The following is a 24,493-nucleotide window of genomic DNA, read 5'->3' as shown; positions in this document are numbered from 1 at the left end:
TCGTACAGGTCCAACAGGTCCGGACAGATGAGGTCTCCTAGCGCTACATAGAGCTCCGCTGGAAGACCATCACTGCCCGGGGTCCTGCCAGTCCTAAAGGATTTAGCGGCAGAGAGCAATTCGCCCACCATCAGAGGTTTGTCCAAGGCTGCCGTGCCTGCAGGTTCAAGATGGTTAGTGATACCTGACAGGAACTTATCAGCAGCGTCGGGGTCGGTAGTCTTGTGGGAGTAGAGTTCGCTGTAGAAGTCGCTGACGACCCTCATCACGTCCTCCTTCCCAAGTCGCATGTTTCCGCTCTCGTCTCGCAGCTCGTTCAGGGGCGTGTGACCGGCATGAAGTTTCCTGAAAAAGAATGAGTTACATTTCTCACCCTTCTCCAGATTCTCCACTTTGGAACGGAAGACGATTCGCTTGGACTCCTCCTCAAAGTGCCTTTTCAGGCTCTTCTTGGTCTCCTCCAGCTCCTCCCTCACGTCCCAGCCGCAGTGAAGAAGGTCCTGCAGCGACCGCAGCTCGCGCTGCAGCCCTCTGAAGTCCCTCCTCTTCTCACACGCCTGTTGTCGACCCTTGGCCTGAAAGAAACAGCGAAACTCAACTTTAACATATTCCCACCAATCAGAGACTGTTTGGAAGCTACCCTTGTAGGACTGCCACATTGCGTAGGCTGCTCTCAGCTCCTCCACGACTTCATCCTGAGCCAGCAGAGCACAATTCAGCTTCCAGGAGCCGGGGCCGGACGGAAAACCGTCGCCGAGGACACCTTGTAAGTGAATGGCTCTGTGGTCGGAGAAGAAGCAGGGGACCATCGAGTGCCTACTCTGCCTGACTGCCCGAGAGGTGAACACAAAGTCAATCCTGGAGCGGAGTGAGCCATCGGGTCGGCTCCACGAATAGTTTGTGGAGCCTCTCCCCATGGAGCCCACCACGTCCTGAAGAGAGGCCTCGGTTACCATCTCGATGAGCAGCTTGGACGTGATGTCCAACTTGGCAGATGTGCCAGAACTACGACCATCCTCCTCGATGGGGCAGTTGAAATCCCCGGCCATCACTAAGGTCCTGGTGGTGGCAAGCTGAAGCCGCAGGGTCTGGAAAAGCTCCAAACGCTCATTCTTCAGTGGGGACGCATACACGTTGATGAACCTGACAGGTTCTCCTGCCCAGTTGCCATCTACAACAAGAGCCCTGCCGCAGATGAGCTCCTGGACGGACTCAAGCGTGAATGCGCCCCCCCTGATCAGAATTGCGACCCCCGCAGACTTGCAGTCACCCCCACCGGACCAGTAGGATGGACCGTGGGACCACTCCCTGGCCAGATGTTTGAAGGACCTAGAGGAGGGAAGGGAACATTCCTGCAACATATAAACATCACACAACTGGGAAGTAAGGAAGGCATAAATAGTCTGACGTCTGAACTTGTCCTTGATGCTCCTGACATTAATGGAAAATAAGTTAATATTAGCCATCATGTAGGGAAAAAAGAAAAAGTTAGCGCAGGCAATACACCTTAGTTACCACTCCGGTCGGGTGGTCCCTCGTCGGTGTTGACTGCTGGTGACGGGATCACCAGCAGGCCCTCTTCCTCCATCTGGTCAAGCAGCGCGGCCTCGATCTCGGCGACCACCAGTTCCTCCTCTTCTGGCTCGGCCACCAGGGTCTCAACCATGTGCTCCATCTCTTCTGGCTCAGGGAGGGTATCCTCCTTTTCGCCTACGAAATCCAGAATCTTCTTTTTGGAGGATTCAGTAGCAGGGCTGTCCTCCACCTTCCTCTTTCCCCGGGTTGGAACTGGGGAGACAAGAAGGGGAAAATCCTCCTCGGAATAGATAGCGGCGGGTGGAGGAAAGGTTAATTCCACCGCTACCATGGTCTGGGGAGGGAGAGTGGCTGCCGGGGCAGGGGAAAGGACACCTGCTGAGGAGTAGGGGAAGGAGGAAGAGGAAGTGGAATCCTCAGCAGGGGTGGCCGGGGTGGGGGGGGATTGGACGGGGGTGGCAGGGGGAGGGATCGAGAGAGGGGTGACAGAACTCTTACCCTCCTTTGACTTTTTCTTCTGCTTCGGAGCTGCTGGGACCGTCGCTGGGGCTTTGGCCACCGACTCCTTGACCGCTTTGGCCTTGGTCGTCTCGGCCTTGGCCGCTGGGGCCTTGGTCGTCGCGTCCTTGACCTTCACAGGCCTGGTCGTCGGGACCTTGTCATCCGGAGCTGGGGTCGTCGCAACCACCGATGCCCAGGATCTCTCACGCTTGGGGCAATCCTTGTATAGATGAGCCGCCAGCCCACACAGGTTGCAGGACGTCTTCTTCGGGCAGTCCTTCGAGCTGTGTCCCGTCACTCGACAAATCCTGCAGGCATCCTCCTTGCAGTCCTTCATCTCGTGGCCGTTCTTGCCGCATCTCCTGCAGTTCCGCGGCATGTCCGGGTAATAGATGAGGCCGTAGGAGTTGCCCAGGGAGAATGTCGGGGGCAGGTGCCGAAGTCCGTCTGAGTACGCCAGGTCCCTGTGAAGTCTAACGGTCACCGACCACTTACCTGTCCAGAAGCCGAGTCCATTCAGGATGTGAGAGGGTTCCTTCACAACCAAACAGAAGCGTCTCAGGAAGGTACAGATGTCTTGGCCTGGGGTGTGCGGGTTGCGCATGGAGACCGTGATCCTCCTTTCGTCCCTCTGGATAGGGCAGCTACCTGTAAAGGCAGAGAAAGAATTATCCGGTCCTTTTGCGCTTACCATTTCCCAGAACCTCCTGCAGGTGTTCACAGTGGCGAAGGTGACGAAGAAGATCCCCGTCAAGAAGGTCTGGATGCTGAGGGTGTCCGACCTGGAGAAGCCTCGATCCAGCAGCATCTTCTGGCAGAACACGTCCGAGGACATGTCCGGCACCCTCCCATCCACTTCCTTCAGCTTCAGGGCCACCGTCTGCCGCATCCATGGCTCCAGGGCTGGAGCTTCGTGGCGGGGCTTCTGGGGTCCCTTCTGCTGGCCAGTCGTGGAGGCAGAGTCCTTGGGGTCAGAATCGGCTCCTGGCTGGGCCCTCCTGGCTGTCCCCTGCTCCAGGCTCTTCTTTTCAGCCTTCCTCGCAGCGCTTGCCATGGCTTTCCTCCTGCAGTTACTTCTTGGAGCTGGATCTGGAACTCTTCCCGGAATGGGTGGAGCTATGCAGATTCTTCTCCCGTCGTGTTCTGGACAAATTCCCCGAAAGGTCTTTGTCTCGATGATTTTCTTCCTCGAAGATTCCACAGGACAGCCCGATTCTTCTCCGAGTCTTCGTCTTCTTCTGGATTCTTTAGAGCTTCTTCCTCCCACCGATATCCGCCTTCCTTCTCCGATGTCAGCTGGGCTCCGAAGCTCTTCTCCTTCCGAGTTCGATCGCTCTCGTCAAGTGTAGATCGTAGCTCTTGTGTTCTTAAAAGAACAGATACTACACTTGATCTTAGCCAAAAGGCCGAGAAGCGATAACCAGAATTGGTTTCAAACTACGGAGCCACCCAAGGATCCTAAAAAGTCCATTTGTGGAGATGAGCTCCTGGACTCCCGTTAAGAAGACATGTTGTCAACCTCTAGATCCCTTACATGCCTGCACTTTTCGGCTTGCTGCTGCTGCAATCCACGCGTTTTAGATCTGCATAACTCCACCTCTTTAAACACAGCACCTTCACCCCCTGCTGTTCCCACCCGCCTCAACACCGTTGGAAGGGAGGAGAACCAATTAAGGCGGGGGGTGGGGTGGAACGAGCAGCTGTCTACCCTTAGCAGGAGGGCTCCTGATTACATACCTCTCCTGCTGCTGCTGCTGCTGGCTGTCCAGCAGCAGACTGAAGGTGGCTGCTGCTGTGCACAGGTATATAAAGGCTCAGAGCCTATTATGACACGCGCAGCCAGCGTTCCATTGCCACATTCCATCTACTGCAGGCAGGATACCTGGCTGGCTGAATGTCGCTGAGAAGCTCACAGAGACCGCCATAAGCAACAGTTTAACAGAATGCCACAGACTAATCAACCAAACTTTTTGGGTTGGGTTCTCTTTTATAGTCTGCAGGCATTAAATGAAAGAAGTCAGTGTTCCAGCAGAAGGAGACAACGTTTCAGAAAAGGCATTGTAGCAAACCAAAAAAGAAATTTTAAGCGCAGCAGTGTAACCAGCGCACATACCTGTTAGCTCGGGTGAGTTTAAAAGGCTGCTGTTGATAACAAGGGCATTTGCTAAATAGATGGTGTGTGTGCAACAATATACTGAAAGGTCAATTATATTGTGCAGCTTATCTCACCACCTGTAGTTATTTAGGTGAAAGCTCCAAAATGCTTGCCTAATATGTCTGTTTATCCAAAAGGAAGTAGAAAGGGAGAGCTAGAAAGATAGCATTGCATCACATTACATGGCAATGCAATGCACAGTTGCTGAAGTTGAACCAAAATGAGCTTGTAATCTGGCTTCTGCAACTTTGAACATGAAAAATCCAATGAGGAGAAGAAAAGCAGAGCCAAAGAGTCCATCCCAAAATCCGACAAACAAGCAAAATGAACAAAAAACATTGAATTCAATTCTTTCTGATTTTAGAAACTGCATTAAAGAAGGGGTGCACCGGTCCTGGAGATACTGCAATACCAGGTCAATGCGTGGAGTGGACAGAGCAAGCTCTTTTTCCATCTCCCTGTTCTAAAAATCCATTTAATATATGGTCCCCAGATAGGGGACGTATCAGATATTAAACTGATAAGAACAGATTTTTTGATTGAAGCTGCATCCAAGGCACTGAAAAATGTGACCGAAGTCACACCAAAACAGCGCACGAGGCGAGGATTCATGTGGACCCTTCCCGGAGGAGAGGGTCCCCAATAAACCATCCCCATCCCTCCGAGCCAGAAGGCCACAGCGAGGGTCAGGGATCTCCGATGCTCTCCCTAGCCGAAGCCGGAGAAGAGCCGTTTTCGTGCTCCCAGCTTCCATCTAGGCTGCCACCCTAGTGGAGCTGGAGCCTGTGTTGGTTTCTCAGCCCAAAGCTGACCGGACCTCCGACCGGGTTTATAAAAATTCCCCTTCCTAGCCCGGAGGCCAGGAATAGGGGGGGTTGCTCAGAAAGTATGATTGGCAAAGGTGCGGCGTGCTACGAAGCCAAGTCTTTCTGGGGTTCCCAGTCCCAGTAAGCTTGGACTCCCACCAGGGCGCCTACTCCTGGGGCACATTGCTCCAAAGCCCTCACACTTACCCAGCCTAGTGACTTCGATCCTGGAGGGCCATGTTTTCCATCAGATAACTCTATGAGCCACCTGGCGTACTAACAAGAGCACCAAACCAGTGTGTAATATGCATCAATTTACTAGGGCAGCCCAAGGACAAAACTGCCTTTTCAAAAGATACTACACTTGATCTTAGCCAAAAGGCCGAGAAGCGATAACCAGAATTGGTTTCAAACTACGGAGCCACCCAAGGATCCTAAAAAGTCCATTTGTGGAGATGAGCTCCTGGACTCCCGTTAAGAAGACATGTTGTCAACCTCTAGATCCCTTACATGCCTGCACTTTTCGGCTTGCTGCTGCTGCAATCCACGCGTTTTAGATCTGCATAACTCCACCTCTTTAAACACAGCACCTTCACCCCCTGCTGTTCCCACCCGCCTCAACACCGTTGGAAGGGAGGAGAACCAATTAAGGCGGGGGGTGGGGTGGAACGAGCAGCTGTCTACCCTTAGCAGGAGGGCTCCTGATTACATACCTCTCCTGCTGCTGCTGCTGCTGGCTGTCCAGCAGCAGACTGAAGGTGGCTGCTGCTGTGCACAGGTATATAAAGGCTCAGAGCCTATTATGACACGCGCAGCCAGCGTTCCATTGCCACATTCCATCTACTGCAAGCAGGATACCTGGCTGGCTGAATGTCGCTGAGAAGCTCACAGAGACCGCCATAAGCAACAGTTTAACAGAATGCCACAGACTAATCAAAAAACTTTTTGGGTTGGGTTCTCTTTTATAGTCTGCAGGCATTAAATGAAAGAAGTCAGTGTTCCAGCAGAAGGAGACAACGTTTCAGAAAAGGCATTGTAGCAAACCAAAAAAGAAATTTTAAGCGCAGCAGTGTAACCAGCGCACATACCTGTTAGCTCGGGTGAGTTTAAAAGGCTGCTGTTGATAACAAGGGCATTTGCTAAATAGATGGTGTGTGTGCAACAATATACTGAAAGGTCAATTATATTGTGCAGCTTATCTCACCACCTGTAGTTATTTAGGTGAAAGCTCCAAAATGCTTGCCTAATATGTCTGTTTATCCAAAAGGAAGTAGAAAGGGAGAGCTAGAAAGATAGCATTGCATCACATTACATGGCAATGCAATGCACAGTTGCTGAAGTTGAACCAAAATGAGCTTGTAATCTGGCTTCTGCAACTTTGAACATGAAAAATCCAATGAGGAGAAGAAAAGCAGAGCCAAAGAGTCCATCCCAAAATCCGACAAACAAGCAAAATGAACAAAAAACATTGAATTCAATTCTTTCTGATTTTAGAAACTGCATTAAAGAAGGGGTGCACCGGTCCTGGAGATACTGCAATACCAGGTCAATGCGTGGAGTGGACAGAGCAAGCTCTTTTTCCATCTCCCTGTTCTAAAAATCCATTTAATATATGGTCCCCAGATAGGGGACGTATCAGATATTAAACTGATAAGAACAGATACTACACTTGATCTTAGCCAAAAGGCCGAGAAGCGATAACCAGAATTGGTTTCAAACTACGGAGCCACCCAAGGATCCTAAAAAGTCCATTTGTGGAGATGAGCTCCTGGACTCCCGTTAAGAAGACATGTTGTCAACCTCTAGATCCCTTACATGCCTGCACTTTTCGGCTTGCTGCTGCTGCAATCCACGCGTTTTAGATCTGCATAACTCCACCTCTTTAAACACAGCACCTTCACCCCCTGCTGTTCCCACCCGCCTCAACACCGTTGGAAGGGAGGAGAACCAATTAAGGGGGGGGGTGGGGTGGAAAGAGCAGCTGTCTACCCTTAGCAGGAGGGCTCCTGATTACATACCTCTCCTGCTGCTGCTGCTGCTGGCTGTCCAGCAGCAGACTGAAGGTGGCTGCTGCTGTGCACAGGTATATAAAGGCTCAGAGCCTATTATGACACGCGCAGCCAGCGTTCCATTGCCACATTCCATCTACTGCAGGCAGGATACCTGGCTGGCTGAATGTCGCTGAGAAGCTCACAGAGACCGCCATAAGCAACAGTTTAACAGAATGCCACAGACTAATCAACCAAACTTTTTGGGTTGGGTTCTCTTTTATAGTCTGCAGGCATTAAATGAAAGAAGTCAGTGTTCCAGCAGAAGGAGACAACGTTTCAGAAAAGGCATTGTAGCAAACCAAAAAAGAAATTTTAAGCGCAGCAGTGTAACCAGCGCACATACCTGTTAGCTCGGGTGAGTTTAAAAGGCTGCTGTTGATAACAAGGGCATTTGCTAAATAGATGGTGTGTGTGCAACAATATACTGAAAGGTCAATTATATTGTGCAGCTTATCTCACCACCTGTAGTTATTTAGGTGAAAGCTCCAAAATGCTTGCCTAATATGTCTGTTTATCCAAAAGGAAGTAGAAAGGGAGAGCTAGAAAGATAGCATTGCATCACATTACATGGCAATGCAATGCACAGTTGCTGAAGTTGAACCAAAATGAGCTTGTAATCTGGCTTCTGCAACTTTGAACATGAAAAATCCAATGAGGAGAAGAAAAGCAGAGCCAAAGAGTCCATCCCAAAATCCGACAAACAAGCAAAATGAACAAAAAACATTGAATTCAATTCTTTCTGATTTTAGAAACTGCATTAAAGAAGGGGTGCACCGGTCCTGGAGATACTGCAATACCAGGTCAATGCGTGGAGTGGACAGAGCAAGCTCTTTTTCCATCTCCCTGTTCTAAAAATCCATTTAATATATGGTCCCCAGATAGGGGACGTATCAGATATTAAACTGATAAGAACAGATACTACACTTGATCTTAGCCAAAAGGCCGAGAAGCGATAACCAGAATTGGTTTCAAACTACGGAGCCACCCAAGGATCCTAAAAAGTCCATTTGTGGAGATGAGCTCCTGGACTCCCGTTAAGAAGACATGTTGTCAACCTCTAGATCCCTTACATGCCTGCACTTTTCGACTTGCTGCTGCTGCAATCCACGCGTTTTAGATCTGCATAACTCCACCTCTTTAAACACAGCACCTTCACCCCCTGCTGTTCCCACCCGCCTCAACACCGTTGGAAGGGAGGAGAACCAATTAAGGCGGGGGGTGGGGTGGAACGAGCAGCTGTCTACCCTTAGCAGGAGGGCTCCTGATTACATACCTCTCCTGCTGCTGCTGCTGCTGGCTGTCCAGCAGCAGACTGAAGGTGGCTGCTGCTGTGCACAGGTATATAAAGGCTCAGAGCCTATTATGACACGCGCAGCCAGCGTTCCATTGCCACATTCCATCTACTGCAGGCAGGATACCTGGCTGGCTGAATGTCGCTGAGAAGCTCACAGAGACCGCCATAAGCAACAGTTTAACAGAATGCCACAGACTAATCAACCAAACTTTTTGGGTTGGGTTCTCTTTTATAGTCTGCAGGCATTAAATGAAAGAAGTCAGTGTTCCAGCAGAAGGAGACAACGTTTCAGAAAAGGCATTGTAGCAAACCAAAAAAGAAATTTTAAGCGCAGCAGTGTAACCAGCGCACATACCTGTTAGCTCGGGTGAGTTTAAAAGGCTGCTGTTGATAACAAGGGCATTTGCTAAATAGATGGTGTGTGTGCAACAATATACTGAAAGGTCAATTATATTGTGCAGCTTATCTCACCACCTGTAGTTATTTAGGTGAAAGCTCCAAAATGCTTGCCTAATATGTCTGTTTATCCAAAAGGAAGTAGAAAGGGAGAGCTAGAAAGATAGCATTGCATCACATTACATGGCAATGCAATGCACAGTTGCTGAAGTTGAACCAAAATGAGCTTGTAATCTGGCTTCTGCAACTTTGAACATGAAAAATCCAATGAGGAGAAGAAAAGCAGAGCCAAAGAGTCCATCCCAAAATCCGACAAACAAGCAAAATGAACAAAAAACATTGAATTCAATTCTTTCTGATTTTAGAAACTGCATTAAAGAAGGGGTGCACCGGTCCTGGAGATACTGCAATACCAGGTCAATGCGTGGAGTGGACAGAGCAAGCTCTTTTTCCATCTCCCTGTTCTAAAAATCCATTTAATATATGGTCCCCAGATAGGGGACGTATCAGATATTAAACTGATAAGAACAGATACTACACTTGATCTTAGCCAAAAGGCCGAGAAGCGATAACCAGAATTGGTTTCAAACTACGGAGCCACCCAAGGATCCTAAAAAGTCCATTTGTGGAGATGAGCTCCTGGACTCCCGTTAAGAAGACATGTTGTCAACCTCTAGATCCCTTACATGCCTGCACTTTTCGGCTTGCTGCTGCTGCAATCCACGCGTTTTAGATCTGCATAACTCCACCTCTTTAAACACAGCACCTTCACCCCCTGCTGTTCCCACCCGCCTCAACACCGTTGGAAGGGAGGAGAACCAATTAAGGCGGGGGGTGGGGTGGAACGAGCAGCTGTCTACCCTTAGCAGGAGGGCTCCTGATTACATACCTCTCCTGCTGCTGCTGCTGCTGGCTGTCCAGCAGCAGACTGAAGGTGGCTGCTGCTGTGCACAGGTATATAAAGGCTCAGAGCCTATTATGACACGCGCAGCCAGCGTTCCATTGCCACATTCCATCTACTGCAGGCAGGATACCTGGCTGGCTGAATGTCGCTGAGAAGCTCACAGAGACCGCCATAAGCAACAGTTTAACAGAATGCCACAGACTAATCAACCAAACTTTTTGGGTTGGGTTCTCTTTTATAGTCTGCAGGCATTAAATGAAAGAAGTCAGTGTTCCAGCAGAAGGAGACAACGTTTCAGAAAAGGCATTGTAGCAAACCAAAAAAGAAATTTTAAGCGCAGCAGTGTAACCAGCGCACATACCTGTTAGCTCGGGTGAGTTTAAAAGGCTGCTGTTGATAACAAGGGCATTTGCTAAATAGATGGTGTGTGTGCAACAATATACTGAAAGGTCAATTATATTGTGCAGCTTATCTCACCACCTGTAGTTATTTAGGTGAAAGCTCCAAAATGCTTGCCTAATATGTCTGTTTATCCAAAAGGAAGTAGAAAGGGAGAGCTAGAAAGATAGCATTGCATCACATTACATGGCAATGCAATGCACAGTTGCTGAAGTTGAACCAAAATGAGCTTGTAATCTGGCTTCTGCAACTTTGAACATGAAAAATCCAATGAGGAGAAGAAAAGCAGAGCCAAAGAGTCCATCCCAAAATCCGACAAACAAGCAAAATGAACAAAAAACATTGAATTCAATTCTTTCTGATTTTAGAAACTGCATTAAAGAAGGGGTGCACCGGTCCTGGAGATACTGCAATACCAGGTCAATGCGTGGAGTGGACAGAGCAAGCTCTTTTTCCATCTCCCTGTTCTAAAAATCCATTTAATATATGGTCCCCAGATAGGGGACGTATCAGATATTAAACTGATAAGAACAGATACTACACTTGATCTTAGCCAAAAGGCCGAGAAGCGATAACCAGAATTGGTTTCAAACTACGGAGCCACCCAAGGATCCTAAAAAGTCCATTTGTGGAGATGAGCTCCTGGACTCCCGTTAAGAAGACATGTTGTCAACCTCTAGATCCCTTACATGCCTGCACTTTTCGGCTTGCTGCTGCTGCAATCCACGCGTTTTAGATCTGCATAACTCCACCTCTTTAAACACAGCACCTTCACCCCCTGCTGTTCCCACCCGCCTCAACACCGTTGGAAGGGAGGAGAACCAATTAAGGCGGGGGGTGGGGTGGAACGAGCAGCTGTCTACCCTTAGCAGGAGGGCTCCTGATTACATACCTCTCCTGCTGCTGCTGCTGCTGGCTGTCCAGCAGCAGACTGAAGGTGGCTGCTGCTGTGCACAGGTATATAAAGGCTCAGAGCCTATTATGACACGCGCAGCCAGCGTTCCATTGCCACATTCCATCTACTGCAGGCAGGATACCTGGCTGGCTGAATGTCGCTGAGAAGCTCACAGAGACCGCCATAAGCAACAGTTTAACAGAATGCCACAGACTAATCAACCAAACTTTTTGGGTTGGGTTCTCTTTTATAGTCTGCAGGCATTAAATGAAAGAAGTCAGTGTTCCAGCAGAAGGAGACAACGTTTCAGAAAAGGCATTGTAGCAAACCAAAAAAGAAATTTTAAGCGCAGCAGTGTAACCAGCGCACATACCTGTTAGCTCGGGTGAGTTTAAAAGGCTGCTGTTGATAACAAGGGCATTTGCTAAATAGATGGTGTGTGTGCAACAATATACTGAAAGGTCAATTATATTGTGCAGCTTATCTCACCACCTGTAGTTATTTAGGTGAAAGCTCCAAAATGCTTGCCTAATATGTCTGTTTATCCAAAAGGAAGTAGAAAGGGAGAGCTAGAAAGATAGCATTGCATCACATTACATGGCAATGCAATGCACAGTTGCTGAAGTTGAACCAAAATGAGCTTGTAATCTGGCTTCTGCAACTTTGAACATGAAAAATCCAATGAGGAGAAGAAAAGCAGAGCCAAAGAGTCCATCCCAAAATCCGACAAACAAGCAAAATGAACAAAAAACATTGAATTCAATTCTTTCTGATTTTAGAAACTGCATTAAAGAAGGGGTGCACCGGTCCTGGAGATACTGCAATACCAGGTCAATGCGTGGAGTGGACAGAGCAAGCTCTTTTTCCATCTCCCTGTTCTAAAAATCCATTTAATATATGGTCCCCAGATAGGGGACGTATCAGATATTAAACTGATAAGAACAGATACTACACTTGATCTTAGCCAAAAGGCCGAGAAGCGATAACCAGAATTGGTTTCAAACTACGGAGCCACCCAAGGATCCTAAAAAGTCCATTTGTGGAGATGAGCTCCTGGACTCCCGTTAAGAAGACATGTTGTCAACCTCTAGATCCCTTACATGCCTGCACTTTTCGGCTTGCTGCTGCTGCAATCCACGCGTTTTAGATCTGCATAACTCCACCTCTTTAAACACAGCACCTTCACCCCCTGCTGTTCCCACCCGCCTCAACACCGTTGGAAGGGAGGAGAACCAATTAAGGCGGGGGGTGGGGTGGAACGAGCAGCTGTCTACCCTTAGCAGGAGGGCTCCTGATTACATACCTCTCCTGCTGCTGCTGCTGCTGGCTGTCCAGCAGCAGACTGAAGGTGGCTGCTGCTGTGCACAGGTATATAAAGGCTCAGAGCCTATTATGACACGCGCAGCCAGCGTTCCATTGCCACATTCCATCTACTGCAGGCAGGATACCTGGCTGGCTGAATGTCGCTGAGAAGCTCACAGAGACCGCCATAAGCAACAGTTTAACAGAATGCCACAGACTAATCAACCAAACTTTTTGGGTTGGGTTCTCTTTTATAGTCTGCAGGCATTAAATGAAAGAAGTCAGTGTTCCAGCAGAAGGAGACAACGTTTCAGAAAAGGCATTGTAGCAAACCAAAAAAGAAATTTTAAGCGCAGCAGTGTAACCAGCGCACATACCTGTTAGCTCGGGTGAGTTTAAAAGGCTGCTGTTGATAACAAGGGCATTTGCTAAATAGATGGTGTGTGTGCAACAATATACTGAAAGGTCAATTATATTGTGCAGCTTATCTCACCACCTGTAGTTATTTAGGTGAAAGCTCCAAAATGCTTGCCTAATATGTCTGTTTATCCAAAAGGAAGTAGAAAGGGAGAGCTAGAAAGATAGCATTGCATCACATTACATGGCAATGCAATGCACAGTTGCTGAAGTTGAACCAAAATGAGCTTGTAATCTGGCTTCTGCAACTTTGAACATGAAAAATCCAATGAGGAGAAGAAAAGCAGAGCCAAAGAGTCCATCCCAAAATCCGACAAACAAGCAAAATGAACAAAAAACATTGAATTCAATTCTTTCTGATTTTAGAAACTGCATTAAAGAAGGGGTGCACCGGTCCTGGAGATACTGCAATACCAGGTCAATGCGTGGAGTGGACAGAGCAAGCTCTTTTTCCATCTCCCTGTTCTAAAAATCCATTTAATATATGGTCCCCAGATAGGGGACGTATCAGATATTAAACTGATAAGAACAGATACTACACTTGATCTTAGCCAAAAGGCCGAGAAGCGATAACCAGAATTGGTTTCAAACTACGGAGCCACCCAAGGATCCTAAAAAGTCCATTTGTGGAGATGAGCTCCTGGACTCCCGTTAAGAAGACATGTTGTCAACCTCTAGATCCCTTACATGCCTGCACTTTTCGGCTTGCTGCTGCTGCAATCCACGCGTTTTAGATCTGCATAACTCCACCTCTTTAAACACAGCACCTTCACCCCCTGCTGTTCCCACCCGCCTCAACACCGTTGGAAGGGAGGAGAACCAATTAAGGCGGGGGGTGGGGTGGAACGAGCAGCTGTCTACCCTTAGCAGGAGGGCTCCTGATTACATACCTCTCCTGCTGCTGCTGCTGCTGGCTGTCCAGCAGCAGACTGAAGGTGGCTGCTGCTGTGCACAGGTATATAAAGGCTCAGAGCCTATTATGACACGCGCAGCCAGCGTTCCATTGCCACATTCCATCTACTGCAGGCAGGATACCTGGCTGGCTGAATGTCGCTGAGAAGCTCACAGAGACCGCCATAAGCAACAGTTTAACAGAATGCCACAGACTAATCAACCAAACTTTTTGGGTTGGGTTCTCTTTTATAGTCTGCAGGCATTAAATGAAAGAAGTCAGTGTTCCAGCAGAAGGAGACAACGTTTCAGAAAAGGCATTGTAGCAAACCAAAAAAGAAATTTTAAGCGCAGCAGTGTAACCAGCGCACATACCTGTTAGCTCGGGTGAGTTTAAAAGGCTGCTGTTGATAACAAGGGCATTTGCTAAATAGATGGTGTGTGTGCAACAATATACTGAAAGGTCAATTATATTGTGCAGCTTATCTCACCACCTGTAGTTATTTAGGTGAAAGCTCCAAAATGCTTGCCTAATATGTCTGTTTATCCAAAAGGAAGTAGAAAGGGAGAGCTAGAAAGATAGCATTGCATCACATTACATGGCAATGCAATGCACAGTTGCTGAAGTTGAACCAAAATGAGCTTGTAATCTGGCTTCTGCAACTTTGAACATGAAAAATCCAATGAGGAGAAGAAAAGCAGAGCCAAAGAGTCCATCCCAAAATCCGACAAACAAGCAAAATGAACAAAAAACATTGAATTCAATTCTTTCTGATTTTAGAAACTGCATTAAAGAAGGGGTGCACCGGTCCTGGAGATACTGCAATACCAGGTCAATGCGTGGAGTGGACAGAGCAAGCTCTTTTTCCATCTCCCTGTTCTAAAAATCCATTTAATATATGGTCCCCAGATAGGGGACGTATCAGATATTAAACTGATAAGAACAGATACTACACTTGATCTTAGCCAAAAGGCCGAGAAGCGATAACCAGAATTGGTTTCAAACTACGGAGCCACCCAAGGATCCTAAAAAGTCCATTTGTGGAGATGAGCTCCTGGACTCCCGTTAAGAAGACATGTTGTCAACCTCTAGATCCCTTACATGCCTGCACTTTTCGGCTTGCTGCTGCTGCAATCCACGCGTTTTAGATCTGCATAACTCCACCTCTTTAAACACAGCACCTTCACCCCCTGCTGTTCCCACCCGCCTCAACACCGTTGGAAGGGAGGAGAACCAATTAAGGCGGGGGGTGGGGTGGAACGAGCAGCTGTCTACCCTTAGCAGGAGGGCTCCTGATTACATACCTCTCCTGCTGCTGCTGCTGCTGGCTGTCCAGCAGCAGACTGAAGGTGGCTGCTGCTGTGCACAGGTATATAAAGGCTCAGAGCCTATTATGACACGCGCAGCCAGCGTTCCATTGCCACATTCCATCTACTGCAGGCAGGATACCTGGCTGGCTGAATGTCGCTGAGAAGCTCACAGAGACCGCCATAAGCAACAGTTTAACAGAATGCCACAGACTAATCAACCAAACTTTTTGGGTTGGGTTCTCTTTTATAGTCTGCAGGCATTAAATGAAAGAAGTCAGTGTTCCAGCAGAAGGAGACAACGTTTCAGAAAAGGCATTGTAGCAAACCAAAAAAGAAATTTTAAGCGCAGCAGTGTAACCAGCGCACATACCTGTTAGCTCGGGTGAGTTTAAAAGGCTGCTGTTGATAACAAGGGCATTTGCTAAATAGATGGTGTGTGTGCAACAATATACTGAAAGGTCAATTATATTGTGCAGCTTATCTCACCACCTGTAGTTATTTAGGTGAAAGCTCCAAAATGCTTGCCTAATATGTCTGTTTATCCAAAAGGAAGTAGAAAGGGAGAGCTAGAAAGATAGCATTGCATCACATTACATGGCAATGCAATGCACAGTTGCTGAAGTTGAACCAAAATGAGCTTGTAATCTGGCTTCTGCAACTTTGAACATGAAAAATCCAATGAGGAGAAGAAAAGCAGAGCCAAAGAGTCCATCCCAAAATCCGACAAACAAGCAAAATGAACAAAAAACATTGAATTCAATTCTTTCTGATTTTAGAAACTGCATTAAAGAAGGGGTGCACCGGTCCTGGAGATACTGCAATACCAGGTCAATGCGTGGAGTGGACAGAGCAAGCTCTTTTTCCATCTCCCTGTTCTAAAAATCCATTTAATATATGGTCCCCAGATAGGGGACGTATCAGATATTAAACTGATAAGAACAGATACTACACTTGATCTTAGCCAAAAGGCCGAGAAGCGATAACCAGAATTGGTTTCAAACTACGGAGCCACCCAAGGATCCTAAAAAGTCCATTTGTGGAGATGAGCTCCTGGACTCCCGTTAAGAAGACATGTTGTCAACCTCTAGATCCCTTACATGCCTGCACTTTTCGGCTTGCTGCTGCTGCAATCCACGCGTTTTAGATCTGCATAACTCCACCTCTTTAAACACAGCACCTTCACCCCCTGCTGTTCCCACCCGCCTCAACACCGTTGGAAGGGAGGAGAACCAATTAAGGCGGGGGGTGGGGTGGAACGAGCAGCTGTCTACCCTTAGCAGGAGGGCTCCTGATTACATACCTCTCCTGCTGCTGCTGCTGCTGGCTGTCCAGCAGCAGACTGAAGGTGGCTGCTGCTGTGCACAAGTATATAAAGGCTCAGAGCCTATTATGACACGCGCAGCCAGCGTTCCATTGCCACATTCCATCTACTGCAGGCAGGATACCTGGCTGGCTGAATGTCGCTGAGAAGCTCACAGAGACCGCCATAAGCAACAGTTTAACAGAATGCCACAGACTAATCAACCAAACTTTTTGGGTTGGGTTCTCTTTTATAGTCTGCAGGCATTAAATGAAAGAAGTCAGTGTTCCAGCAGAAGGAGACAACGTTTCAGAAAAGGCATTGTAGCAAACCAAAAAAGAAATTTTAAGCGCAGCAGTGTAACCAGCGCACATACCTGTTAGCTCGGGTGAGTTTAAAAGGCTGCTGTTGATAACAAGGGCATTTGCTAAATAGATGGTGTGTGTGCAACAATATACTGAAAGGTCAATTATATTGTGCAGCTTATCTCACCACCTGTAGTTATTTAGGTGAAAGCTCCAAAATGCTTGCCTAATATGTCTGTTTATCCAAAAGGAAGTAGAAAGGGAGAGCTAGAAAGATAGCATTGCATCACATTACATGGCAATGCAATGCACAGTTGCTGAAGTTGAACCAAAATGAGCTTGTAATCTGGCTTCTGCAACTTTGAACATGAAAAATCCAATGAGGAGAAGAAAAGCAGAGCCAAAGAGTCCATCCCAAAATCCGACAAACAAGCAAAATGAACAAAAAACATTGAATTCAATTCTTTCTGATTTTAGAAACTGCATTAAAGAAGGGGTGCACCGGTCCTGGAGATACTGCAATACCAGGTCAATGCGTGGAGTGGACAGAGCAAGCTCTTTTTCCATCTCCCTGTTCTAAAAATCCATTTAATATATGGTCCCCAGATAGGGGACGTATCAGATATTAAACTGATAAGAACAGATACTACACTTGATCTTAGCCAAAAGGCCGAGAAGCGATAACCAGAATTGGTTTCAAACTACGGAGCCACCCAAGGATCCTAAAAAGTCCATTTGTGGAGATGAGCTCCTGGACTCCCGTTAAGAAGACATGTTGTCAACCTCTAGATCCCTTACATGCCTGCACTTTTCGGCTTGCTGCTGCTGCAATCCACGCGTTTTAGATCTGCATAACTCCACCTCTTTAAACACAGCACCTTCACCCCCTGCTGTTCCCACCCGCCTCAACACCGTTGGAAGGGAGGAGAACCAATTAAGGCGGGGGGTGGGGTGGAACGAGCAGCTGTCTACCCTTAGCAGGAGGGCTCCTGATTACATACCTCTCCTGCTGCTGCTGCTGCTGGCTGTCCAGCAGCAGACTGAAGGTGGCTGCTGCTGTGCACAGGTATATAAAGGCTCAGAGCCTATTATGACACGCGCAGCCAGCGTTCCATTGCCACATTCCATCTACTGCAGGCAGGATACCTGGCTGGCTGAATGTCGCTGAGAAGCTCACAGAGACCGCCATAAGCAACAGTTTAACAGAATGCCACAGACTAATCAACCAAACTTTTTGGGTTGGGTTCTCTTTTATAGTCTGCAGGCATTAAATGAAAGAAGTCAGTGTTCCAGCAGAAGGAGACAACGTTTCAGAAAAGGCATTGTAGCAAACCAAAAAAGAAATTTTAAGCGCAGCAGTGTAACCAGCGCACATACCTGTTAGCTCGGGTGAGTTTAAAAGGCTGCTGTTGATAACAAGGGCATTTGCTAAATAGATGGTGTGTGTGCAACAATATACTGAAAGGTCAATTATATTGTGCAGCTTATCTCACCACCTGTAGTTATTTAGGTGAAAGCTCCAAAATGCTTGCCTAATATGTCTGTTTATCCAAAAGGAAGTAGAAAGGGAGAGCTAGAAAGATAGCATTGCATCACATTACATGGCAATGCAATGCACAGTTGCTGAAGTTGAACCAAAATGAGCTTGTAATCTGGCTTCTGCAACTTTGAACATGAAAAATCCAATGAGGAGAAGAAAAGCAGAGCCAAAGAGTCCATCCCAAAATCCGACAAACAAGCAAAATGAACAAAAAACATTGAATTCAATTCTTTCTGATTTTAGAAACTGCATTAAAGAAGGGGTGCACCGGTCCTGGAGATACTGCAATACCAGGTCAATGCGTGGAGTGGACAGAGCAAGCTCTTTTTCCATCTCCCTGTTCTAAAAATCCATTTAATATATGGTCCCCAGATAGGGGACGTATCAGATATTAAACTGATAAGAACAGATACTACACTTGATCTTAGCCAAAAGGCCGAGAAGCGATAACCAGAATTGGTTTCAAACTACGGAGCCACCCAAGGATCCTAAAAAGTCCATTTGTGGAGATGAGCTCCTGGACTCCCGTTAAGAAGACATGTTGTCAACCTCTAGATCCCTTACATGCCTGCACTTTTCGGCTTGCTGCTGCTGCAATCCACGCGTTTTAGATCTGCATAACTCCACCTCTTTAAACACAGCACCTTCACCCCCTGCTGTTCCCACCCGCCTCAACACCGTTGGAAGGGAGGAGAACCAATTAAGGCGGGGGGTGGGGTGGAACGAGCAGCTGTCTACCCTTAGCAGGAGGGCTCCTGATTACATACCTCTCCTGCTGCTGCTGCTGCTGGCTGTCCAGCAGCAGACTGAAGGTGGCTGCTGCTGTGCACAGGTATATAAAGGCTCAGAGCCTATTATGACACGCGCAGCCAGCGTTCCATTGCCACATTCCATCTACTGCAGGCAGGATACCTGGCTGGCTGAATGTCGCTGAGAAGCTCACAGAGACCGCCATAAGCAACAGTTTAACAGAATGCCACAGACTAATCAACCAAACTTTTTGGGTTGGGTTCTCTTTTATAGTCTGCAGGCATTAAATGAAAGAAGTCAGTGTTCCAGCAGAAGGAGACAACGTTTCAGAAAAGGCATTGTAGCAAACCAAAAAAGAAATTTTAAGCGCAGCAGTGTAACCAGCGCACATACCTGTTAGCTCGGGTGAGTTTAAAAGGCTGCTGTTGATAACAAGGGCATTTGCTAAATAGATGGTGTGTGTGCAACAATATACTGAAAGGTCAATTATATTGTGCAGCTTATCTCACCACCTGTAGTTATTTAGGTGAAAGCTCCAAAATGCTTGCCTAATATGTCTGTTTATCCAAAAGGAAGTAGAAAGGGAGAGCTAGAAAGATAGCATTGCATCACATTACATGGCAATGCAATGCACAGTTGCTGAAGTTGAACCAAAATGAGCTTGTAATCTGGCTTCTGCAACTTTGAACATGAAAAATCCAATGAGGAGAAGAAAAGCAGAGCCAAAGAGTCCATCCCAAAATCCGACAAACAAGCAAAATGAACAAAAAACATTGAATTCAATTCTTTCTGATTTTAGAAACTGCATTAAAGAAGGGGTGCACCGGTCCTGGAGATACTGCAATACCAAGTCAATGCGTGGAGTGGACAGAGCAAGCTCTTTTTCCATCTCCCTGTTCTAAAAATCCATTTAATATATGGTCCCCAGATAGGGGACGTATCAGATATTAAACTGATAAGAACAGATACTACACTTGATCTTAGCCAAAAGGCCGAGAAGCGATAACCAGAATTGGTTTCAAACTACGGAGCCACCCAAGGATCCTAAAAAGTCAATTTGTGGAGATGAGCTCCTGGACTCCCGTTAAGAAGACATGTTGTCAACCTCTAGATCCCTTACATGCCTGCACTTTTCGGCTTGCTGCTGCTGCAATCCACGCGTTTTAGATCTGCATAACTCCACCTCTTTAAACACAGCACCTTCACCCCCTGCTGTTCCCACCCGCCTCAACACCGTTGGAAGGGAGGAGAACCAATTAAGGCGGGGGGTGGGGTGGAACGAGCAGCTGTCTACCCTTAGCAGGAGGGCTCCTGATTACATACCTCTCCTGCTGCTGCTGCTGCTGGCTGTCCAGCAGCAGACTGAAGGTGGCTGCTGCTGTGCACAGGTATATAAAGGCTCAGAGCCTATTATGACACGCGCAGCCAGCGTTCCATTGCCACATTCCATCTACTGCAGGCAGGATACCTGGCTGGCTGAATGTCGCTGAGAAGCTCACAGAGACCGCCATAAGCAACAGTTTAACAGAATGCCACAGACTAATCAACCAAACTTTTTGGGTTGGGTTCTCTTTTATAGTCTGCAGGCATTAAATGAAAGAAGTCAGTGTTCCAGCAGAAGGAGACAACGTTTCAGAAAAGGCATTGTAGCAAACCAAAAAAGAAATTTTAAGCGCAGCAGTGTAACCAGCGCACATACCTGTTAGCTCGGGTGAGTTTAAAAGGCTGCTGTTGATAACAAGGGCATTTGCTAAATAGATGGTGTGTGTGCAACAATATACTGAAAGGTCAATTATATTGTGCAGCTTATCTCACCACCTGTAGTTATTTAGGTGAAAGCTCCAAAATGCTTGCCTAATATGTCTGTTTATCCAAAAGGAAGTAGAAAGGGAGAGCTAGAAAGATAGCATTGCATCACATTACATGGCAATGCAATGCACAGTTGCTGAAGTTGAACCAAAATGAGCTTGTAATCTGGCTTCTGCAACTTTGAACATGAAAAATCCAATGAGGAGAAGAAAAGCAGAGCCAAAGAGTCCATCCCAAAATCCGACAAACAAGCAAAATGAACAAAAAACATTGAATTCAATTCTTTCTGATTTTAGAAACTGCATTAAAGAAGGGGTGCACCGGTCCTGGAGATACTGCAATACCAGGTCAATGCGTGGAGTGGACAGAGCAAGCTCTTTTTCCATCTCCCTGTTCTAAAAATCCATTTAATATATGGTCCCCAGATAGGGGACGTATCAGATATTAAACTGATAAGAACAGATACTACACTTGATCTTAGCCAAAAGGCCGAGAAGCGATAACCAGAATTGGTTTCAAACTACGGAGCCACCCAAGGATCCTAAAAAGTCCATTTGTGGAGATGAGCTCCTGGACTCCCGTTAAGAAGACATGTTGTCAACCTCTAGATCCCTTACATGCCTGCACTTTTCGGCTTGCTGCTGCTGCAATCCACGCGTTTTAGATCTGCATAACTCCACCTCTTTAAACACAGCACCTTCACCCCCTGCTGTTCCCACCCGCCTCAACACCGTTGGAAGGGAGGAGAACCAATTAAGGCGGGGGGTGGGGTGGAACGAGCAGCTGTCTACCCTTAGCAGGAGGGCTCCTGATTACATACCTCTCCTGCTGCTGCTGCTGCTGGCTGTCCAGCAGCAGACTGAAGGTGGCTGCTGCTGTGCACAGGTATATAAAGGCTCAGAGCCTATTATGACACGCGCAGCCAGCGTTCCATTGCCACATTCCATCTACTGCAGGCAGGATACCTGGCTGGCTGAATGTCGCTGAGAAGCTCACAGAGACCGCCATAAGCAACAGTTTAACAGAATGCCACAGACTAATCAACCAAACTTTTTGGGTTGGGTTCTCTTTTATAGTCTGCAGGCATTAAATGAAAGAAGTCAGTGTTCCAGCAGAAGGAGACAACGTTTTAGAAAAGGCATTGTAGCAAACCAAAAAAGAAATTTTAAGCGCAGCAGTGTAACCAGCGCACATACCTGTTAGCTCGGGTGAGTTTAAAAGGCTGCTGTTGATAACAAGGGCATTTGCTAAATAGATGGTGTGTGTGCAACAATATACTGAAAGGTCAATTATATTGTGCAGCTTATCTCACCACCTGTAGTTATTTAGGTGAAAGCTCCAAAATGCTTGCCTAATATGTCTGTTTATCCAAAAGGAAGTAGAAAGGGAGAGCTAGAAAGATAGCATTGCATCACATTACATGGCAATGCAATGCACAGTTGCTGAAGTTGAACCAAAATGAGCTTGTAATCTGGCTTCTGCAACTTTGAACATGAAAAATCCAATGAGGAGAAGAAAAGCAGAGCCAAAGAGTCCATCCCAAAATCCGACAAACAAGCAAAATGAACAAAAAACATTGAATTCAATTCTTTCTGATTTTAGAAACTGCATTAAAGAAGGGGTGCACCGGTCCTGGAGATACTGCAATACCAGGTCAATGCGTGGAGTGGACAGAGCAAGCTCTTTTTCCATCTCCCTGTTCTAAAAATCCATTTAATATATGGTCCCCAGATAGGGGACGTATCAGATATTAAACTGATAAGAACAGATACTACACTTGATCTTAGCCAAAAGGCCGAGAAGCGATAACCAGAATTGGTTTCAAACTACGGAGCCACCCAAGGATCCTAAAAAGTCCATTTGTGGAGATGAGCTCCTGGACTCCCGTTAAGAAGACATGTTGTCAACCTCTAGATCCCTTACATGCCTGCACTTTTCGGCTTGCTGCTGCTGCAATCCACGCGTTTTAGATCTGCATAACTCCACCTCTTTAAACACAGCACCTTCACCCCCTGCTGTTCCCACCCGCCTCAACACCGTTGGAAGGGAGGAGAACCAATTAAGGCGGGGGGTGGGGTGGAACGAGCAGCTGTCTACCCTTAGCAGGAGGGCTCCTGATTACATACCTCTCCTGCTGCTGCTGCTGCTGGCTGTCCAGCAGCAGACTGAAGGTGGCTGCTGCTGTGCACAGGTATATAAAGGCTCAGAGCCTATTATGACACGCGCAGCCAGCGTTCCATTGCCACATTCCATCTACTGCAGGCAGGATACCTGGCTGGCTGAATGTCGCTGAGAAGCTCACAGAGACCGCCATAAGCAACAGTTTAACAGAATGCCACAGACTAATCAACCAAACTTTTTGGGTTGGGTTCTCTTTTATAGTCTGCAGGCATTAAATGAAAGAAGTCAGTGTTCCAGCAGAAGGAGACAACGTTTCAGAAAAGGCATTGTAGCAAACCAAAAAAGAAATTTTAAGCGCAGCAGTGTAACCAGCGCACATACCTGTTAGCTCGGGTGAGTTTAAAAGGCTGCTGTTGATAACAAGGGCATTTGCTAAATAGATGGTGTGTGTGCAACAATATACTGAAAGGTCAATTATATTGTGCAGCTTATCTCACCACCTGTAGTTATTTAGGTGAAAGCTCCAAAATGCTTGCCTAATATGTCTGTTTATCCAAAAGGAAGTAGAAAGGGAGAGCTAGAAAGATAGCATTGCATCACATTACATGGCAATGCAATGCACAGTTGCTGAAGTTGAACCAAAATGAGCTTGTAATCTGGCTTCTGCAACTTTGAACATGAAAAATCCAATGAGGAGAAGAAAAGCAGAGCCAAAGAGTCCATCCCAAAATCCGACAAACAAGCAAAATGAACAAAAAACATTGAATTCAATTCTTTCTGATTTTAGAAACTGCATTAAAGAAGGGGTGCACCGGTCCTGGAGATACTGCAATACCAGGTCAATGCGTGGAGTGGACAGAGCAAGCTCTTTTTCCATCTCCCTGTTCTAAAAATCCATTTAATATATGGTCCCCAGATAGGGGACGTATCAGATATTAAACTGATAAGAACAGATACTACACTTGATCTTAGCCAAAAGGCCGAGAAGCGATAACCAGAATTGGTTTCAAACTACGGAGCCACCCAAGGATCCTAAAAAGTCCATTTGTGGAGATGAGCTCCTGGACTCCCGTTAAGAAGACATGTTGTCAACCTCTAGATCCCTTACATGCCTGCACTTTTCGGCTTGCTGCTGCTGCAATCCACGCGTTTTAGATCTGCATAACTCCACCTCTTTAAACACAGCACCTTCACCCCCTGCTGTTCCCACCCGCCTCAACACCGTTGGAAGGGAGGAGAACCAATTAAGGCGGGGGGTGGGGTGGAACGAGCAGCTGTCTACCCTTAGCAGGAGGGCTCCTGATTACATACCTCTCCTGCTGCTGCTGCTGCTGGCTGTCCAGCAGCAGACTGAAGGTGGCTGCTGCTGTGCACAGGTATATAAAGGCTCAGAGCCTATTATGACACGCGCAGCCAGCGTTCCATTGCCACATTCCATCTACTGCAGGCAGGATACCTGGCTGGCTGAATGTCGCTGAGAAGCTCACAGAGACCGCCATAAGCAACAGTTTAACAGAATGCCACAGACTAATCAACCAAACTTTTTGGGTTGGGTTCTCTTTTATAGTCTGCAGGCATTAAATGAAAGAAGTCAGTGTTCCAGCAGAAGGAGACAACGTTTCAGAAAAGGCATTGTAGCAAACCAAAAAAGAAATTTTAAGCGCAGCAGTGTAACCAGCGCACATACCTGTTAGCTCGGGTGAGTTTAAAAGGCTGCTGTTGATAACAAGGGCATTTGCTAAATAGATGGTGTGTGTGCAACAATATACTGAAAGGTCAATTATATTGTGCAGCTTATCTCACCACCTGT

At 47.0% G+C, this 24,493-nt stretch overlaps 15 non-coding genes and 2 pseudogenes across 15 annotated transcripts; all 17 read right to left on the bottom strand.

The window, feature by feature from the left end:
* Window positions 1–3,377: 3,377 nt before the first annotated feature.
* On the bottom strand, window positions 3,378–3,455 carry LOC141239515 (U2 spliceosomal RNA; annotated as a pseudogene).
* A 1,115-nt stretch (window positions 3,456–4,570) lies between these two features.
* Window positions 4,571–4,752, bottom strand: LOC141239473 (U2 spliceosomal RNA). The gene has a single exon (XR_012304869.1). It is a non-coding gene; the product is annotated as a U2 spliceosomal RNA (small nuclear RNA).
* A 524-nt stretch (window positions 4,753–5,276) lies between these two features.
* LOC141239528 (U2 spliceosomal RNA) lies at window positions 5,277–5,392 on the bottom strand (annotated as a pseudogene).
* A 1,114-nt stretch (window positions 5,393–6,506) lies between these two features.
* On the bottom strand, window positions 6,507–6,697 carry LOC141239423 (U2 spliceosomal RNA). The gene has a single exon (XR_012304822.1). It is a non-coding gene; the product is annotated as a U2 spliceosomal RNA (small nuclear RNA).
* A 1,115-nt stretch (window positions 6,698–7,812) lies between these two features.
* LOC141239421 (U2 spliceosomal RNA) lies at window positions 7,813–8,003 on the bottom strand. Its single transcript, XR_012304820.1, has one exon. It is a non-coding gene; the product is annotated as a U2 spliceosomal RNA (small nuclear RNA).
* Window positions 8,004–9,118: 1,115 nt separating this feature from the next.
* On the bottom strand, window positions 9,119–9,309 carry LOC141239420 (U2 spliceosomal RNA). Its single transcript, XR_012304819.1, has one exon. It is a non-coding gene; the product is annotated as a U2 spliceosomal RNA (small nuclear RNA).
* A 1,115-nt stretch (window positions 9,310–10,424) lies between these two features.
* LOC141239419 (U2 spliceosomal RNA) lies at window positions 10,425–10,615 on the bottom strand. Its single transcript, XR_012304818.1, has one exon. It is a non-coding gene; the product is annotated as a U2 spliceosomal RNA (small nuclear RNA).
* A 1,115-nt stretch (window positions 10,616–11,730) lies between these two features.
* On the bottom strand, window positions 11,731–11,921 carry LOC141239418 (U2 spliceosomal RNA). Its single transcript, XR_012304817.1, has one exon. It is a non-coding gene; the product is annotated as a U2 spliceosomal RNA (small nuclear RNA).
* Window positions 11,922–13,036: 1,115 nt separating this feature from the next.
* Window positions 13,037–13,227, bottom strand: LOC141239417 (U2 spliceosomal RNA). The gene has a single exon (XR_012304816.1). It is a non-coding gene; the product is annotated as a U2 spliceosomal RNA (small nuclear RNA).
* A 1,115-nt stretch (window positions 13,228–14,342) lies between these two features.
* On the bottom strand, window positions 14,343–14,533 carry LOC141239414 (U2 spliceosomal RNA). The gene has a single exon (XR_012304814.1). It is a non-coding gene; the product is annotated as a U2 spliceosomal RNA (small nuclear RNA).
* A 1,115-nt stretch (window positions 14,534–15,648) lies between these two features.
* On the bottom strand, window positions 15,649–15,839 carry LOC141239413 (U2 spliceosomal RNA). Its single transcript, XR_012304813.1, has one exon. It is a non-coding gene; the product is annotated as a U2 spliceosomal RNA (small nuclear RNA).
* A 1,115-nt stretch (window positions 15,840–16,954) lies between these two features.
* Window positions 16,955–17,145, bottom strand: LOC141239412 (U2 spliceosomal RNA). The gene has a single exon (XR_012304812.1). It is a non-coding gene; the product is annotated as a U2 spliceosomal RNA (small nuclear RNA).
* A 1,115-nt stretch (window positions 17,146–18,260) lies between these two features.
* Window positions 18,261–18,451, bottom strand: LOC141239411 (U2 spliceosomal RNA). Its single transcript, XR_012304811.1, has one exon. It is a non-coding gene; the product is annotated as a U2 spliceosomal RNA (small nuclear RNA).
* Window positions 18,452–19,566: 1,115 nt separating this feature from the next.
* Window positions 19,567–19,757, bottom strand: LOC141239445 (U2 spliceosomal RNA). The gene has a single exon (XR_012304843.1). It is a non-coding gene; the product is annotated as a U2 spliceosomal RNA (small nuclear RNA).
* A 1,115-nt stretch (window positions 19,758–20,872) lies between these two features.
* LOC141239410 (U2 spliceosomal RNA) lies at window positions 20,873–21,063 on the bottom strand. Its single transcript, XR_012304810.1, has one exon. It is a non-coding gene; the product is annotated as a U2 spliceosomal RNA (small nuclear RNA).
* A 1,115-nt stretch (window positions 21,064–22,178) lies between these two features.
* On the bottom strand, window positions 22,179–22,369 carry LOC141239409 (U2 spliceosomal RNA). The gene has a single exon (XR_012304809.1). It is a non-coding gene; the product is annotated as a U2 spliceosomal RNA (small nuclear RNA).
* Window positions 22,370–23,484: 1,115 nt separating this feature from the next.
* On the bottom strand, window positions 23,485–23,675 carry LOC141239408 (U2 spliceosomal RNA). The gene has a single exon (XR_012304808.1). It is a non-coding gene; the product is annotated as a U2 spliceosomal RNA (small nuclear RNA).
* Between the last annotated feature and the right edge of the window lie 818 nt (window positions 23,676–24,493).

Source organism: Phyllobates terribilis, unplaced genomic scaffold (genome assembly GCF_046119375.1).
Source record: "Phyllobates terribilis strain yellow unplaced genomic scaffold, ASM4611937v1 Scaffold_769__1_contigs__length_694716, whole genome shotgun sequence".
NCBI lineage: Eukaryota > Metazoa > Chordata > Amphibia > Anura > Dendrobatidae > Phyllobates > Phyllobates terribilis.
The sequence above is the reverse complement of the archived record's forward strand: the minus strand, read 5'-3'. Positions and strand labels throughout refer to the sequence as shown.